This window comes from Phacochoerus africanus, chromosome 11 (assembly GCF_016906955.1).
Source record: "Phacochoerus africanus isolate WHEZ1 chromosome 11, ROS_Pafr_v1, whole genome shotgun sequence".
NCBI lineage: Eukaryota > Metazoa > Chordata > Mammalia > Artiodactyla > Suidae > Phacochoerus > Phacochoerus africanus.
Window position 1 is genome coordinate 135,656,186 of NC_062554.1, and position 13,625 is coordinate 135,669,810.

At 52.4% G+C, this 13,625-nt stretch overlaps 1 protein-coding gene across 14 annotated transcripts in view; it reads left to right on the forward strand.

The window, feature by feature from the left end:
• Window positions 1-291: 291 nt before the first annotated feature.
• The window catches only part of IKZF1 (IKAROS family zinc finger 1), a 92,901-nt gene continuing 79,567 nt past the window's right edge, over window positions 292-13,625 (forward strand). For 4 of the 14 annotated variants that reach the window (XM_047752717.1, XM_047752715.1, XM_047752726.1 and 1 more), the window contains exon 1: window positions 853-1,167. The gene's annotated coding sequence lies outside the window, so the exon portion shown is untranslated. Of the gene's footprint in view, window positions 339-846; window positions 1,168-2,875; window positions 3,043-4,311; window positions 4,993-13,625 lie in introns of those variants that run through there. The other 10 variants (XM_047752721.1, XM_047752728.1, XM_047752718.1 and 7 more) reach the window with 9 other exon arrangements.

Below are 13,625 nucleotides of genomic sequence, written 5' to 3' on the forward strand. Positions count from 1 at the left end.
TCCGCCCGACGGGAGCCCCGTCGAGCAGCCCGGGACACAGGGTTGAGGGTCCTCGGGAGTGCGCCCCGGCTCCGGCGGCCTCGCAAGCGTGGTCCGCGCCGGGCCGCCAAGGGTTAAGCGCAGGTCCCGCTGCGCGGTGGCAGATCCACCGCCCGGCCCGGGACGCCTGAGCGCTGGCCACCAGTGGCCGCGCGGAGCCGCGGGCGCGATGCGGCGCTGGAATGAGGAAGCGCGGCGGGGAGGGGAGGGCTGGGGCGCGCTGCGCGCGGGGGTGGCGGCGGCGCGCCCTGCGGGCCCGGCGCGGGGGAGCGGGCTGCAGCCGGCAGCGGCGCCAGCAGGTACGGCCCGCGCCCGCCGCCGTCCCGGGGGCCCGCGGGGGCCGGGGTCCAGCCCCGCGTGGCGGCAAAGTTTGTGCGCGCGGCCCCGGAGTTGCGGTCGGGACGCCGCGGCGCGAGCGGGCGACCGGCGGCGGGGGCGGCGCGCCTCGCTCTCCGTCCCTCTCCAAGCCCCGCTCCGAGTCCCCGCCCGGCCCCAGTCCCTCTCCAAGCCCCGCGCTGGTCCCGCCAGGCGCTGGGAGCGGCGAGCCCGCCGAGGGCTGGAGCGTGTGCGCCGGGCGACGCGGCGGCGGAGCAGGTGGCGCCGGGACCCGCGTGGCGCGCAGCCCCAAACTTTGCGCAGCGCGGGCGGCGGGCGCGCGCTCGGGTCCCCGGCGCTCGGGGCGGGCGGCCGCAGGTGGCGGAGCGCTGGCCGCGGGGGCGCGGCGCGGGGACCCAGGTGCGCGGCCCGTGGGCGGCGCTGTGCGCGCGGGACGGCCGCCGGCTGCGAGTGCGAAAGCGCCGGCTGGGCGCAGCGGGCGGGGGGTGGGGAGCGCGGCGGAGAAATGGGGAACAATGCGAGTGAGCAACTTCAGGAAGTCATTGTGAAAGAAAGCTGGGAAGAGCTGGGCGGCCGAGTTAGCCGGGCGCTCTAACAAGTGCCTGCGCGGCCCGCGCCCAGGGCGGCCACTGCGGCGAAGGTCCCTGGGTCCCGGCGGAGCGCAGCCGAGCCCGGGCCGGACGCTTGGCCGCGGCAAGGCGGCCGACCGGCGAGCCAGGCTCAGAGGGTGTTCTTCGCGCCCGAGGATCAATCTTGGACCCCCCCCCCCCAAAGTGCGAGGCACAAATCCACGTGAGTGTTTTCAAATTGAATTTCCATCGGAAAACTTGGATTCAAAGAAAGAGAAGGGGAAAGAAAGCAAAAGACGGGACGGTCCAATTTGTAACTCCTGATTTCGCTCGGATCAGCCTCTCCTTTCTGGGGACAGAGATAGCATGGACTTGCCAAAGCCTGGGCCACGTCGCGCTGTGCCCACAGGTGCAGGACCAGGCCGGCCGCGGGGCACTTGAGCTGTCCGGCTGCCTCTGTGCAGAGGACGTTGTAGCTGTTGGCCCTGTTTAAATCGATATGCGCTTATATAGTGAGATCACGGAAGTCAGCCTTTGTAAAGTCATTCATACAGAGCTGGCTTGTCTTACTTTTGACGTGATAGCGTTTTGCTTATACTGGAAAATAATTAGATCGAGTCCGAACTTGCTTTCTGCAAAATAGGAATTATCCCGGTTTGAGAAGTTGGTAGGACTTTTGCTGACCGCAGTTTTGGCTCTCAGGTTACGAAACCCCTCTGTGAAAAGGAGTGAGGTTACTTGCGACTGTATTTGAAATGTGTTTGAAAATTGGTCAAGGGTCTTTGGTGCTTCCTGAGAACTCTCGTGGAGGTGTGATTGTTTTTTCGTCTCTCGTATGGAGGCGCCACGACGTGTGGCATCTGGGGAGCAGAAAGGTTCCCCGCGCGCCCGGGGTCTCATCAGGCAGAGCTTTCACATGCAGTTTCCATTCTCTCTGGACTGCAGCCCTGGGAAGTGAATTTCAAAGCCATGTGCCTCCCTGAGCTCCACATTCAAAATTCCCCACCTTAATCCCCCACCGCATATGCCAGCTTTGAGGTACCTTGTTTTAAAATCCGGAAAGGGGTTTAAATTGATACTGAAGAAGAATCTCCTTACCAGTTAGATCAACTTATATTCAAAGTGAAAAAAAAAAAAAAAGCAAGTGGAAAATATTTAATATACATAATATTTAAACTTTGGTGGAAATTTAAATGATTTTAAGGATGGGTTCGCTTTGGTTATGAGTTAGGGGAAGAGTGAAACCTGCAGGAAACGGTCTGAGCCTCTTGAATTCATTTCTTTGTCTGAAGATGTTAGTTGAGTGAGGTTCTTTGGACTGATTTTATGTGGGATTTTTTATGTAACAGTTCAAGTATTATTCTTATTAGGTGTGTTGGAACTGTTTCCGTGACAAATTAGAATATTTGAGATGTGGCTTACTATTTAAACTGTCACAAATATCTCTGACAGGAAGGTCACTTGCTTTTAGCCTGGAATATACAAAATATGTTACCAATAATCTGTAGGCACAGATACAAATAATGATGTCACATGTCAAAAAATCCTGTATAATTTGGGATTGATGGTATGTCTCTGGTTTCAAAACTTACCGTGAACATATGTGTTTATACCTCTTTTACAGTGAAAAAAAAAACAGTGGCTTCCTGGTCTCAAAGTCCGCTAAAGCTTAAGACCAGAAACGTGTGACTGAGTTAGATGGTCTGGTTTTCTTCCCTCCTGTTTCAGGAAGAGAGTTGAAGGCAGTTTTAGAAACTCCTTTGGGTGTCTTTAATTCATCAGTATTTTAATTAAAATGCTACATCTTGGAAAACTACGCAGCATCGTAGCAATAATAGCACCTAATCATGATCTCAGGGAATGAGCCCACAGGTCTGTAAATAACAGTGTGTGTGTGTGTGTGTGTGTGTGTGTGTGTGTGTGTATGTGACGTTCGGGTCTTTTGAGAAGTTTGAGTTCTCCTGAGAGAAGGTACCCGTGGTGTCCTGCAGCCATTTCCCCCGTTAAGAATGAGCATCGCAGCCGATTTCCTGGCCAAGAGGCCTGCCTCCCGTCGTGCTGGGAGCCACGGCTCCTTCCTCATGGGAGACGGAGAATGGTGGGTCATTGGTGGGGAGGTCTTCCTCCCCTTGGCTTTTGCGTTTGGTGCGTTTCCCGCTTGGCCAGTGGAGTAGGTCCCGTCAGCACAGGTGTCAGACGTCTGGGGTTCGAAGGATCCTGATGTGTCTACGCAGTCTTCTACATGCCACGCCGCAACACGCTGCCACCCCACCCACACGCCGGTTCTGTGGACCCTTCAAGGTTACGTGTGTATTAATAGAGGCAGGAAAGAAGGGCGTTCTGTGGTGACCATGTGCACGCATGCAGGCACGACACACTCCGAGCACATGCAGTGTGAGGAGAGACGCGGGGGGCGGGGGGGGGGGGATTATCATCAGACACACCCCTGACCTGGGTAAGGAAGCCTCGCCTTTGGGGGTGGGTGGGTGGGTTGGCTTTTGACCTTTTACTCAAACAAGACAGATTTTCCCACTTGGAATGGTGAGTTTAAGCATAAATGATATTAGTACTTTCGGGGTCTGCCTAGGGCGCTTGCAGTTACCCCAGAATTCATCAGGGGAGCAGTGTTTAGTGGCATTTGTGTTTTCTCTTCCCTCCTCTCATCTTTGTAAGTATGGAGTAATGTCACCATGAAGTAAGTAGGGCTTCTCTTGCCTCCTGTGAATGGAGAGGCATGTCCTGGCTCCAGTTCGCAGCCCTTGCTCTTGCCACACGCATTTCTGGGCACTGGGACCCTTGCTTGCCGCTGTGAGACGCTGCCCTCCTGCCCTGATGGTTACCTGGTCCTTGTCTGGTTCAGTGCATTTGTATGTGTAGATGCCTGTGGATCACGGGCCATTTCATGGGAGAAAACGTGAGATGTACAAGCAGCGAGCGCCCCATCCTTGGAGGCTGATGAGGGGGGACCCGCAGACCGGTGTGCACCTCAGGACAGGTCCCCCTGCTTTGGCTCAGGACAGGCACTGGCACACAAGTGATCTCAACCTCGGGCAGACTGCTTCGGATCATAGGCATGACACACACACGCACACACACACACACACACTTGAAGTCCAGACCAGGGGGAGCTGGGAATGAGGTTCAGCAGGGCCGAGGGCACCCCCGACCCCCAGACCCCAGGCCAGGCAGTCGTACTGGCTTCCTAGGAGCCCCGGGCCTGCGGGTGTTCCTTGCAGCTGCCTCCATGGCGCCACAGCACTGGTTGTCTCTGCATCTCCTGCGACGTGTGGTCCCATCCTTCCATTTTCGCTGTCGCTGCTTTGCTTAGCTCGTGTTTGACAGCGTTGTGGAACCTTTGGTGCTATTCTAATAAATATTTTTAGAGTGAAATGCTGCCTTGTTACAAGGGAAACATAGCCACCGAAAGAAGCTCTGCAGAAAGTTCCAGAGTGGAGAGGAGGGCAGGGCCCCCCTGCTTTGGTGGGGCTGGTGGGGGTCGGGGCTCACCCCTGAGAAGGGCCTGCCCAGGAGGCAGCCGAGGCCTCGGCGACAAGAAATGGCCTGATCCTTCCTTCCAGGTGGTTCCCTTGCCTTCTCCTCTCACCGCCTCTAGCAGGGGGTGGATGCCTTAGGGCCTCTGTGACCCGCCTGGGGACAAGCTGTGGGATGAGCTGTGAAAAATGGTGACCACCCAAAGCCCGAGGCCCGGGACCGCTTGTCTTCCCTGTCACAGGCCTGGCCCCATGTCCCTCCTCCCGAGGCCGCTGTTTCTGCCTTTGGGGACCTCCAGGGGCCTCTCCCCCGCCACGTCCTCCTAATCTCTGAACCCATTTCGCTGAGGACAGGAAGCGCCCGCTCCCTTCCTGCCCCTGGTGTCCTGAGAGAAAACTCTCTTCCCTCCTTTTTTGCATATTTGGCAAATGGTCCCACCTTCCTCTCCGCCCCAGTGGAGTGCGAGGGCGCTGGCGAGGGCGGCAGCAGGGCCCCTTCCAGGTGGCTGAGTCCCAGGACTGTGCAGCCCAGGGTCCGAAGGCCCCAGGCCTCAGAGGTAGGATTTGATGGGAAGGGCCCACGGGTGTCCAGGGGCCTCACGCTCCGGGGGAGGGCGGTGCCACCGGTTGTTTTGCGGGGCTTGTATAGACGGAAGGCTGCCGGTGGGTCCTCTCCTCCCTCCCCGGGGGGGCCTGCACCCCGACGGCCCCTGCCCGGCGCCCCTCCCGCCGACTGTCTTGGGTGATGGAGAGCCTCATTACCGTCCCTTTGCTCTGCCTGCTTTCGGGGTCCCCTGCTCCACGCCCTGATGGCTCGTGGCGCAGGGCCACGGCCTAACGAATTGCTGAAAATGGTCCCTAATTAGGGGAAAAGCGCCGTCTTCACGGTTTCTCATCCTGCTGTGCAATGATTCATTCGTCTTCAGCAATCAGCTCACTGCTGAAGGAAATCGGACTCTCTTCCTGCCATCTTCGCGCCAAAAGTTAGCTCTCATGGCCGGGCCGAGGGGGCCGAGCTTCTGGGCGGGAGGCGAGCAGGTGCAGCGGGAAGGGGTCCCGGCTCTGGTCTTTGGTCCCTTCCTGTTCCTTCCTCGCCCTCCGGCTCTGTCTCTGCCTCCATCTCTCGGCCTCTTCCTCTGTTCTGTCTTGCACGTGTGGGGTTCTGGCCGAGACGCTTCTGAAACAGCTCAGAGCCGCGTGGAGAATTGGTAAATGACCTGACGCTGCCCGGCCTAGACTTTTATGCTCTGTTTTGGAGTTCACATGCAAACATTGGCACTCTCGGGCTTTTTTCTGGTAGTTTGAAACTGTCTAAAATTGAACGGTGTGGCTTGGATGGGTGTCCTTTTCTAAAGCTAGGGGTTCCACCATGAATACTGATGCATCGGTTGGGGTCCACTGCTGTTGTTCCATCGGATTCTCTCTGGCAAACTTGGAGCAAGGGACACAGCTCGGGAGGCAGCGCCTTAGACTGAGTGGGAAGAAATGCTTAATTTAGAATCTTCAGGAGAAATGAAAATGAGGAATCGATCTTGATAAGCTGACTTCTCAGAGGCACTCTGAAATGTCCTCCAGTGCTTTTAATGGAAACTAGAAAGAGCCAGGGACCCCCCGATGCGAGCCCCACTTTTAGCCTGAAAAAGTGATCTTTTTTTTCCTCCTCCTTCGTGCGGAGTTGTGTGCAGGGCAGCAAATTAAAGTGATATTCAAAGAGATCCAGACTGAAAACACATTGATAAATTGTGCATCCTGCTTCATTAAATTAGAATCATACTGCTAATTATCTCAGGTTGTTAGAGATAAGGCAATTAATTACCATTTTAAAAATGGTTTGGAAATTTCTAGCGCATTTCTGCGTGTGTTTTCTCGCCTCTGTCTGGAGTTGTACATGTTTAACCTGAATTTCAAGCATCTTCGGTTTAATTTAGAGCAGACAGGCTTTTGTAAAAGAAATGTAATTTGCCGAGGAAGAGAAACAGAGTAAAACACTGAAAATAAGTCACCTGCTGTTATGTAAGGGCTGCAGAAAAACCTGACTGTAGCATTTCAAATGTTTTCCTGTATTTTGCTCCCCGATGGACCCGAGCCTTTTCTGTTCAATTATAAATAAAGATGTGCGGATTTGGGGAGGCCTGCAAAGGAGGAAGTTGTAAGATTCTGCTGACAACACCCACCCGCCCCCACCCCCTGGATGTGCCCGGGGACGTCGTGGGGTAGAGGTTGTGGACTGCAGAATGGGTACCAAGAAGTCCTGGTTCGGCCCGATGCCCACTAGGACATCATCTCCACATGGGCTTTGTTATACATTTCTTCCACGTTTGAAGCTGGTTTTTTAGAAACCGGGTTTTGAGCTCTGCCAAGAGAAAGATGAGATTATAAATGATCAGGGGTAATTTCCCTGAAGTTTTATGTAATTTCTACTTTGGGGAGGGTAGTCGATGACCTCCAAGAGTGTGTAATTTGTTTCTTCTAGTTTACTGATAATCGAATGTTCTGTGAACTTCCTTTCCTATTTGAATGTGGGTCATATCAGAAAGTTTTGAACGTTTGCAGGCGTTCAAAATTATAAAAATTTGCTGCAGGTTTGTTTCATCGCTGTGATCAATGATACTCAAGCCTCAAAGGTGTTAAGACAGGCACATTTTCACTGCCTAGCTTGGAAAATAATGATGTCTGCAATTGCCTTCAGTTTCCTTCTCACCCCCTACTCTGACCTTCACCCCACAGCAGTGGTGGCTTCAACAGTTATTGTGCTTCTCTGGTGTTGGACTTTGGGCTCCGGGATCCTCTGAGGTTGGGTTACAGGACAGCTGCGTGCTTTGACCATCACAGAATGAAGTGGAAATCGAGAACTTTTCTCACTAATTTGGTCCAGCTAAGGAGCCCATGTGGAGTGTGGCGTTGTCTTCTTTTTCTGTGATTATTGCATTGGCTGCCCGAGGCAAATCATTGCGACCAAGTCGTAGATGCATTTATCCTCCCTTTGCCTTTCTCAGACACGCTTAACTTGACTTTGGCTGAACTGTTTGAGGTTGGGGTGCACCGGGTCAATTCCCAAAGTCCTGAAGCTACTAAGAAATGGAGCTATGGTTTTGGAATTTCCTGATTTTGGAATTTACATTCTGTTGTCCCCTGAACCTAGCTGTGAAACGTGAACAGAGATGATTTTTTAAAATAATTTGTATGAGAATTTAATGCATTAAAATTCATCCTTGTTGAGAAATGGGGCTGTTGTGAGCAGAACTGAGCTCAGGATGTAAGTTCTTCGGGGAGAACGTCCCATTAGCCTAGAAACCACGTGGCCTTAACGTGGACAGCCAGCCTCTCTGAAGCCAGGACAGAAGAGATATTTGGGTATCAGGGAATCCTGTGCTGCTCTAGCACACATTTCTCTCTCTGTTTGCATCTAGAGTTGTAGTTCTTGTCTCCCCACCAGGTAGGCAGGAGAGATTTTTCTAAATAAAACAACAACGGGAAGTTCCTGCCTTGGCCCAGTGGGTTAAGAATCTGACTACAGCATCTCAGGTCGACGCGGAGGCGAGGGGACAATCCCCAGCCAGGCACAGTAGCTTAAAGGATCCAATATTGTGGCAGCTGTGGTGTAGGTTGCAGCTGTGGCTCGGGTTCAATCCCTGACCCAGGAACTTCCATACGCTGCCAGTGTGGCCAAAAAAAAAAAAAAAAAAAAGTGCAGTCCCTGGGATGTGTCCTCAGTGGAAAAGTCAACAGTAGTTTTTCAGTTCTTGTTGGTAAGTTGATATGTATGTGTTGTAAACACTGGGTATGTCTGCGAGAATTAGCATAATTTTAATTTCTTGGGTCTAAATACCGTATAGCTTTTAAAAGAAGTGCAGGGGACCTTTTAGAAACCTCAGTATGCCAGGCACACTCTTTGGAGTGTTATGGTTTTACAAGTGTATTCTTCCATGTACTGTTTTAATTTTGACTTATTACATGTCCACATAAAACGATGCTGGCGTGGTGAGATAACGTCACGGCTAAGAAAGCAAGAAGAGATACTGAGTTCTTTATGACATCTTGCCCTGCTGAGGAAAAAAGTAAATAAAAAACCTGAGTTCATATGGGAATTTTGTATTCATCTTTTTTTTTTAATGAAAAAAATCTTGGAAAATAAAGGGGAGACAAAAAGGATTTCTGGGCTCCTCTGTCTCTTCACTTCATACTGATAAAAGGTCAGCACTTTGGGGAGTCGCTGCGGGGCAGTTTCTACATTTTTTAAAAAGATGGAGGTGTTGCTTCTGTCGCCCAATTGCTGGCCATGCATGAAGGCTTCTGAATTCGGGAAGAGGGTAGAAGAAATTGATTCTAAACTTAGATTTTTTTTTTTTTTTTTTTTTACTGAAGTGGTGAAGTGTAAAAGGCCATTTATGTTTGAGGAAGCGACTTAGGAAGTGGCCTGTGATGATGGCCAGAATCAGGAAAAGTCCTATAAAGGCGTATGTAAATTCTGAATGTGTCTGCCAGTCCCAGGGTTGCCGAATAAACGGCAGTTCCTGTTAGTAGTTTGCCAGCCAGCGGCCGGCAGGGCAGGAGGCTTTTCCAAAGCGCCCACAGGAGCCGGTACAGACACGTGGTGGGTGTGCAAGAGGGGACCTTCCTGGGCCACGTGCAGTCCGGCCCCGGACCCCCTGTGAGAGCCCAGGCAGCTCTCTGCAGCTCCGTTCTCTCTCGTAGTTTCTCACTGCCAGTGTCTCATCTCTTTTTTCCTGCCTCACTTCGAGACAGGTGGCTCCGTCATGGCTTTTAAAAGCAGTCTCTTGGTTCTTTTCCTTTGCTGTGACATACCTCCCCACTAAGAAGGTTTTCAGACAGCAGGGTTTTGAGCTGCATTTTGAAAAGCCTTCCTCAGTTCCCCCTGACCCTTCCTCTTTTGCATATCAGTTCCTGCCCCTAGGGAAAAAAAAAATGTGGGGGCAGAATTGCACATCTGAGCTAATTTGCCCTCAAAAAGTAGGTTCACAGGAGAACAAACCGCCGGAGGGGGAGTTCTCTGAGGCTCAGTTAAATGGGGGGGGTGTGAATGGTTCAGTTAAATCATGGGGGGGGGGTGGAAGCCAAATTGGATTCCCTGACATCCTGTTTAAAGCTTGTTTTTCATTGTAATTTGCACCCGCAATAACCTCTGTGGAATAATCGTGAAAATGTACAGATTGGCAGCTAATTTGTGAAAAATGAAAAGAATCAGAAATGAAACGAGTGCTCTGAAGTTTGGCTGTTCTCCTGTCCTGTTTTGTCAAGGTGTTATAGGAAAACCTGTGTGGGTCCCCCAGCCCAACACAAAGACCTTGAATATTGCCTTCTCTTTCTCTTTGGAATATTTCCTTTTTGAAGATACAGTGTCATTCACAGTGATACGGAGATTTGCAACAATAAAATCTACCGGTCTGCAGATGAAAAGACTTGCTCGAGGCAGGAATAATGGCTTTGGTTAAAGAGGCCTGTGACCCAAGGCATTTTACATAGATAAGACGCTGGGCCCGAGTTCCCCTTCAAAATAAGTGTCATTGAGTGTATTAGGAAATAACCCCACACTAACTCCAGGGCAGCCTCGCTCGTCAGGGAGGAAAATCATCAATAGCATCCACGTGACCCCAAACCAGAATTTTCCTGTATTGTAGAGGTTTTGTGGTGAAATTTGCCTTAATGACAGAGTATTACAAAGGACATGCTTATTTTCTACTAAGATGCAGGTAACGCCCATTCCTTGTCCATTTATACATTTAAAATTTGGGGCCGGGCAGTCATGGGCTCAGATCTCAGCTCTGCTGTCTGCTCAGATGTGCAGTGTGGTTTAACGGTAAGGATTAAAGGTGCACATTTAGCAAAGGGGGATTGGACCCTGTGCCAGGCGCCGAGGGAAAGCAGTGGGCAAGCTGGACCCTGTTCACGCCTGCGGGCCGTAGCCATTCGATGCCAGGCGCATCGCGGTTGCTTCGAGAAAGCGAACTACCGCCAGTATCCTTTCCTTTGCCCTCTTTTTCTGGCGCAGGGAAGGCACTCAAGACAACCGTGAAACACTCCTGGACAGAACTTTATCTCTGTGGTATCAGGGAGGGGAAAGGCATTTGTTTAAAAAAAGATAGTGTGCTGCTGTTGAAACCTCAGGGAACGAACTTTTAGAAGAACTGTGTGCTCCCACCGAATGGGCTGATTGTGAGCCATCGTGTGCTGTTCCCGAATTCTCTAATCACCATTAAATTGGGGGGGAAAATACTCAAGTGTGGTGCCTGCTGAGCATGTGGCTCTCTTCCTGTTGGCTTCGTTCTTCCAGACTCACCTTTTGGGGTGAAGGGAAAGCCCTCAGGTGCTGGGAGGGAAGCTTTGCATCCTAGAGCGGACGGGTGCAGAGCAGGGTCTGAAGACCCCCGCCCCAGCCCTTCCCACCCAACAGCGGCCCTCGCCCCGCTGTTCTGATCACTGCAGGGAAGGACTGGGGACCCTGGCCCTGGACACGTGGGTGCCTGGACTCCCGCCAGGACTCCTGTCTGTCTGCTTCCCCCCAGGGACAGCCAGGTTCCGGCCCTTGTGGGTGTGGGAGGAGGAAAGGAAGGCGAGGCCAGGCTTCCAGAAGGTCCCACTGTCCCCGAGGAAGCTCCAGGTCTCCCGGCCTGGCCAGGGGGAAGCGGGTGCTGTGGGCCTGCTTTGGTCTTGGGCTTGATCCGTCATCTCCCCTGTTCTCTAAGCTCATGCGGGGGCCGACTCCAGAGAGCGAGAGGGGACCAGAGGGCGCTGGGGAGGAAGAGACGGGGCCCGGCCCCGGGGGCGCGTTCAGAGCAGGAGCCATCGACAGCAGCCTCTGTCGGCTGGCACTTTATCTCTGCATCTCTCTCCCTCGTGCAAGATTCAGGACGGCTCGCTCCGGAGAGACAATAAAAAGCACTCATGTCTGTAAGCGCTGCCCAGTGGCAGTTGTTTACTGCTGGTGCTGTGTTTTCTGCCATTCTTATGTTGGCACTGGCTTAACATTATTTGGGTTTCCCAGGCAGAGCAGAAAATTGCAGTGTTTCTCTGAACCCGTCATCCCTCCGGTGTCTCCCTGTGCAGGCCTGCGGCTCTTCGCTCTGGTTTAGGGGAAGGTTTGGGAGAGGAGGTTGTTAATTCACTTTGGTGATGAACTTCCACTGACTGCAAACGCCTTTATCCAGAAATCAGATCAACCCTGAATCTCATTTTCCTTTTGAACCTGGGAGTTGCTTCATGCGGGAGGAGAGGGCTCAGCAAGCATAGTTTAACTACCATACATAAAACAGAGAACCAGCAGGGACCCACTGCAGAGCACAGGAAACTCTACGCAATTTCTTTTTTCCCCCCTTTTTAGGGCCACACCCGCAGCATATGGAGGTTCCCAGGCTAGGGGTCGAATTGGAGCTGCAGGTGCCAGCCTACACCACAGCCACAGCAATGCCATATCTGAGCCACATCTGCAGCCTCTACCACAGCCATGGCAACCCCAGATCCTTAACCCACTGAGTGGGGCCAGGGGTCGAACCCACATCCTTGTGGATACTAGTCAGATTCTTAACCTGCTGAGCCACAACGGGAACTCCCTCGACTCACTATCTTACAATAACCTGTAAGGGAAAAGAATCCGAGAAAAAATGTCTGCATGTGCATAACTGAATCGCTTTGCTGTACCCTGAAACTAACACAACATCGAAAATCGACCATACTTAAGTTTAAAATTAAAAAAAAAAAAAAAAGAAAAAGAAGAAGTACAGGAGTTCCCACTGTGACTCAATGGGTTGGGTGGCATCTCTGCAGCACCTGGACGCAGGTTCAATCCCTGGCTCGGCACAGTGGGTTAAAGGATCCAGAATTGCCATAGCTGAGGTGTAGGTCACAAGGGCAGTTCAGATCTGACCCCTGGCCCAGAACTCCATATGCCAGTGGGGTGGCCAAAAAAAAAAAAAGTGTTGCCCTACTCCCAGGGATGGGACTATTTCACTGTCTCCTTCAGGACCCTTCAGGGCCACCCCCCTGGGAGCCTGGGCCTGGAGGGAATAGAATTTCCTTAGACAGCTTTCTGTTGTCGGATGGCTCCTTTGGTCTCTGCCTGACAGCAAAGTCACTTTTACAAAAAAGTCACAACTTTTTAGTCCCAAGAGATGCAAATTTAGCGTTTGGGGAAGTACGAGGGAGCTTGTCAGGCTACACCCTCCACCGTGTGAGGTCAGGCAAGACGGCCCACGGAATCACACGGCCCTGGGCTGTGCCCCAGTTGGGACAACTAGTGTTGTTTCAGTATGGTGGTGACAACTAGTGTTAGTCCAAGCCGGGGGCCCCCCTAAGCCCAGCCCCAGTGACGGCCCTGGCCCTGGGCCCACGCCTTGGGGGTCCGTGTAGGGTTGTCGAGGGTGTGTCTGAAAGTCTTAGTGAGGCTGGTTACCTAGCAAAGTTCCATGTGGGTGTTACAGACATTGAGTGACTATGGAAATGGGCCTGTGACACAGATACTGCTCACCGTGGCCAATTTCTGAACTTACCCACTGTCCAGAGCGCAGGTGCATGCAGAGGCAGGTGGCTCCAGGAAAGAGCCCTCACCCTGCTCCCTGGGGACACCCAGGCACAGGCGCCTGCATTTTCGAGATGAGTGCCCAGAGTCGAGGCTTTCCTGCCCAGAGAGCCTGGCCTGGGCCTCAGCCATTGGCTGAGCATTGCTGGGCTGCTTTGGGACCTGCTTTCTCATCTCCCGGCCAGGACGGACGGATGCAGGAAGGGGAGCTCGGTGTGGATAGATGTTGCCCCGACAGTAAACCCAGAGGGTGCGTGGTGGCCAGCTGGAAGGGGGCCCCCGGCTTTGCTCAAGTGGGGATCCGCCAGCGGGGTCGGAGGAAAGACTTTTGCTTTTTAATTGGAAATTACTTGAACATACCGTAGGGGCATTGACGAAATCAGTCCCTGCCCCTGAGTAGGCCTAGTCCTTAGAACAACAGTGTTATTGCATAATTGTCACGTAAAAGATAGGTGTCGTATTAAATGGAAAAAAAAAGTATTTTTCAACAGTTTATTTGGGATATGTTTAGTGTCCTGTTTTTCTGAAAAATTCCACGTGTGCATACACCGAGACACACACACAGAAATACCGTGGTAGAGGCCTAAGCAGCAGAAATTACAGGTATTAAACTGCCTCTGTTAAAAAAAAAGTTATAGCAAATGTATCACCTGCATA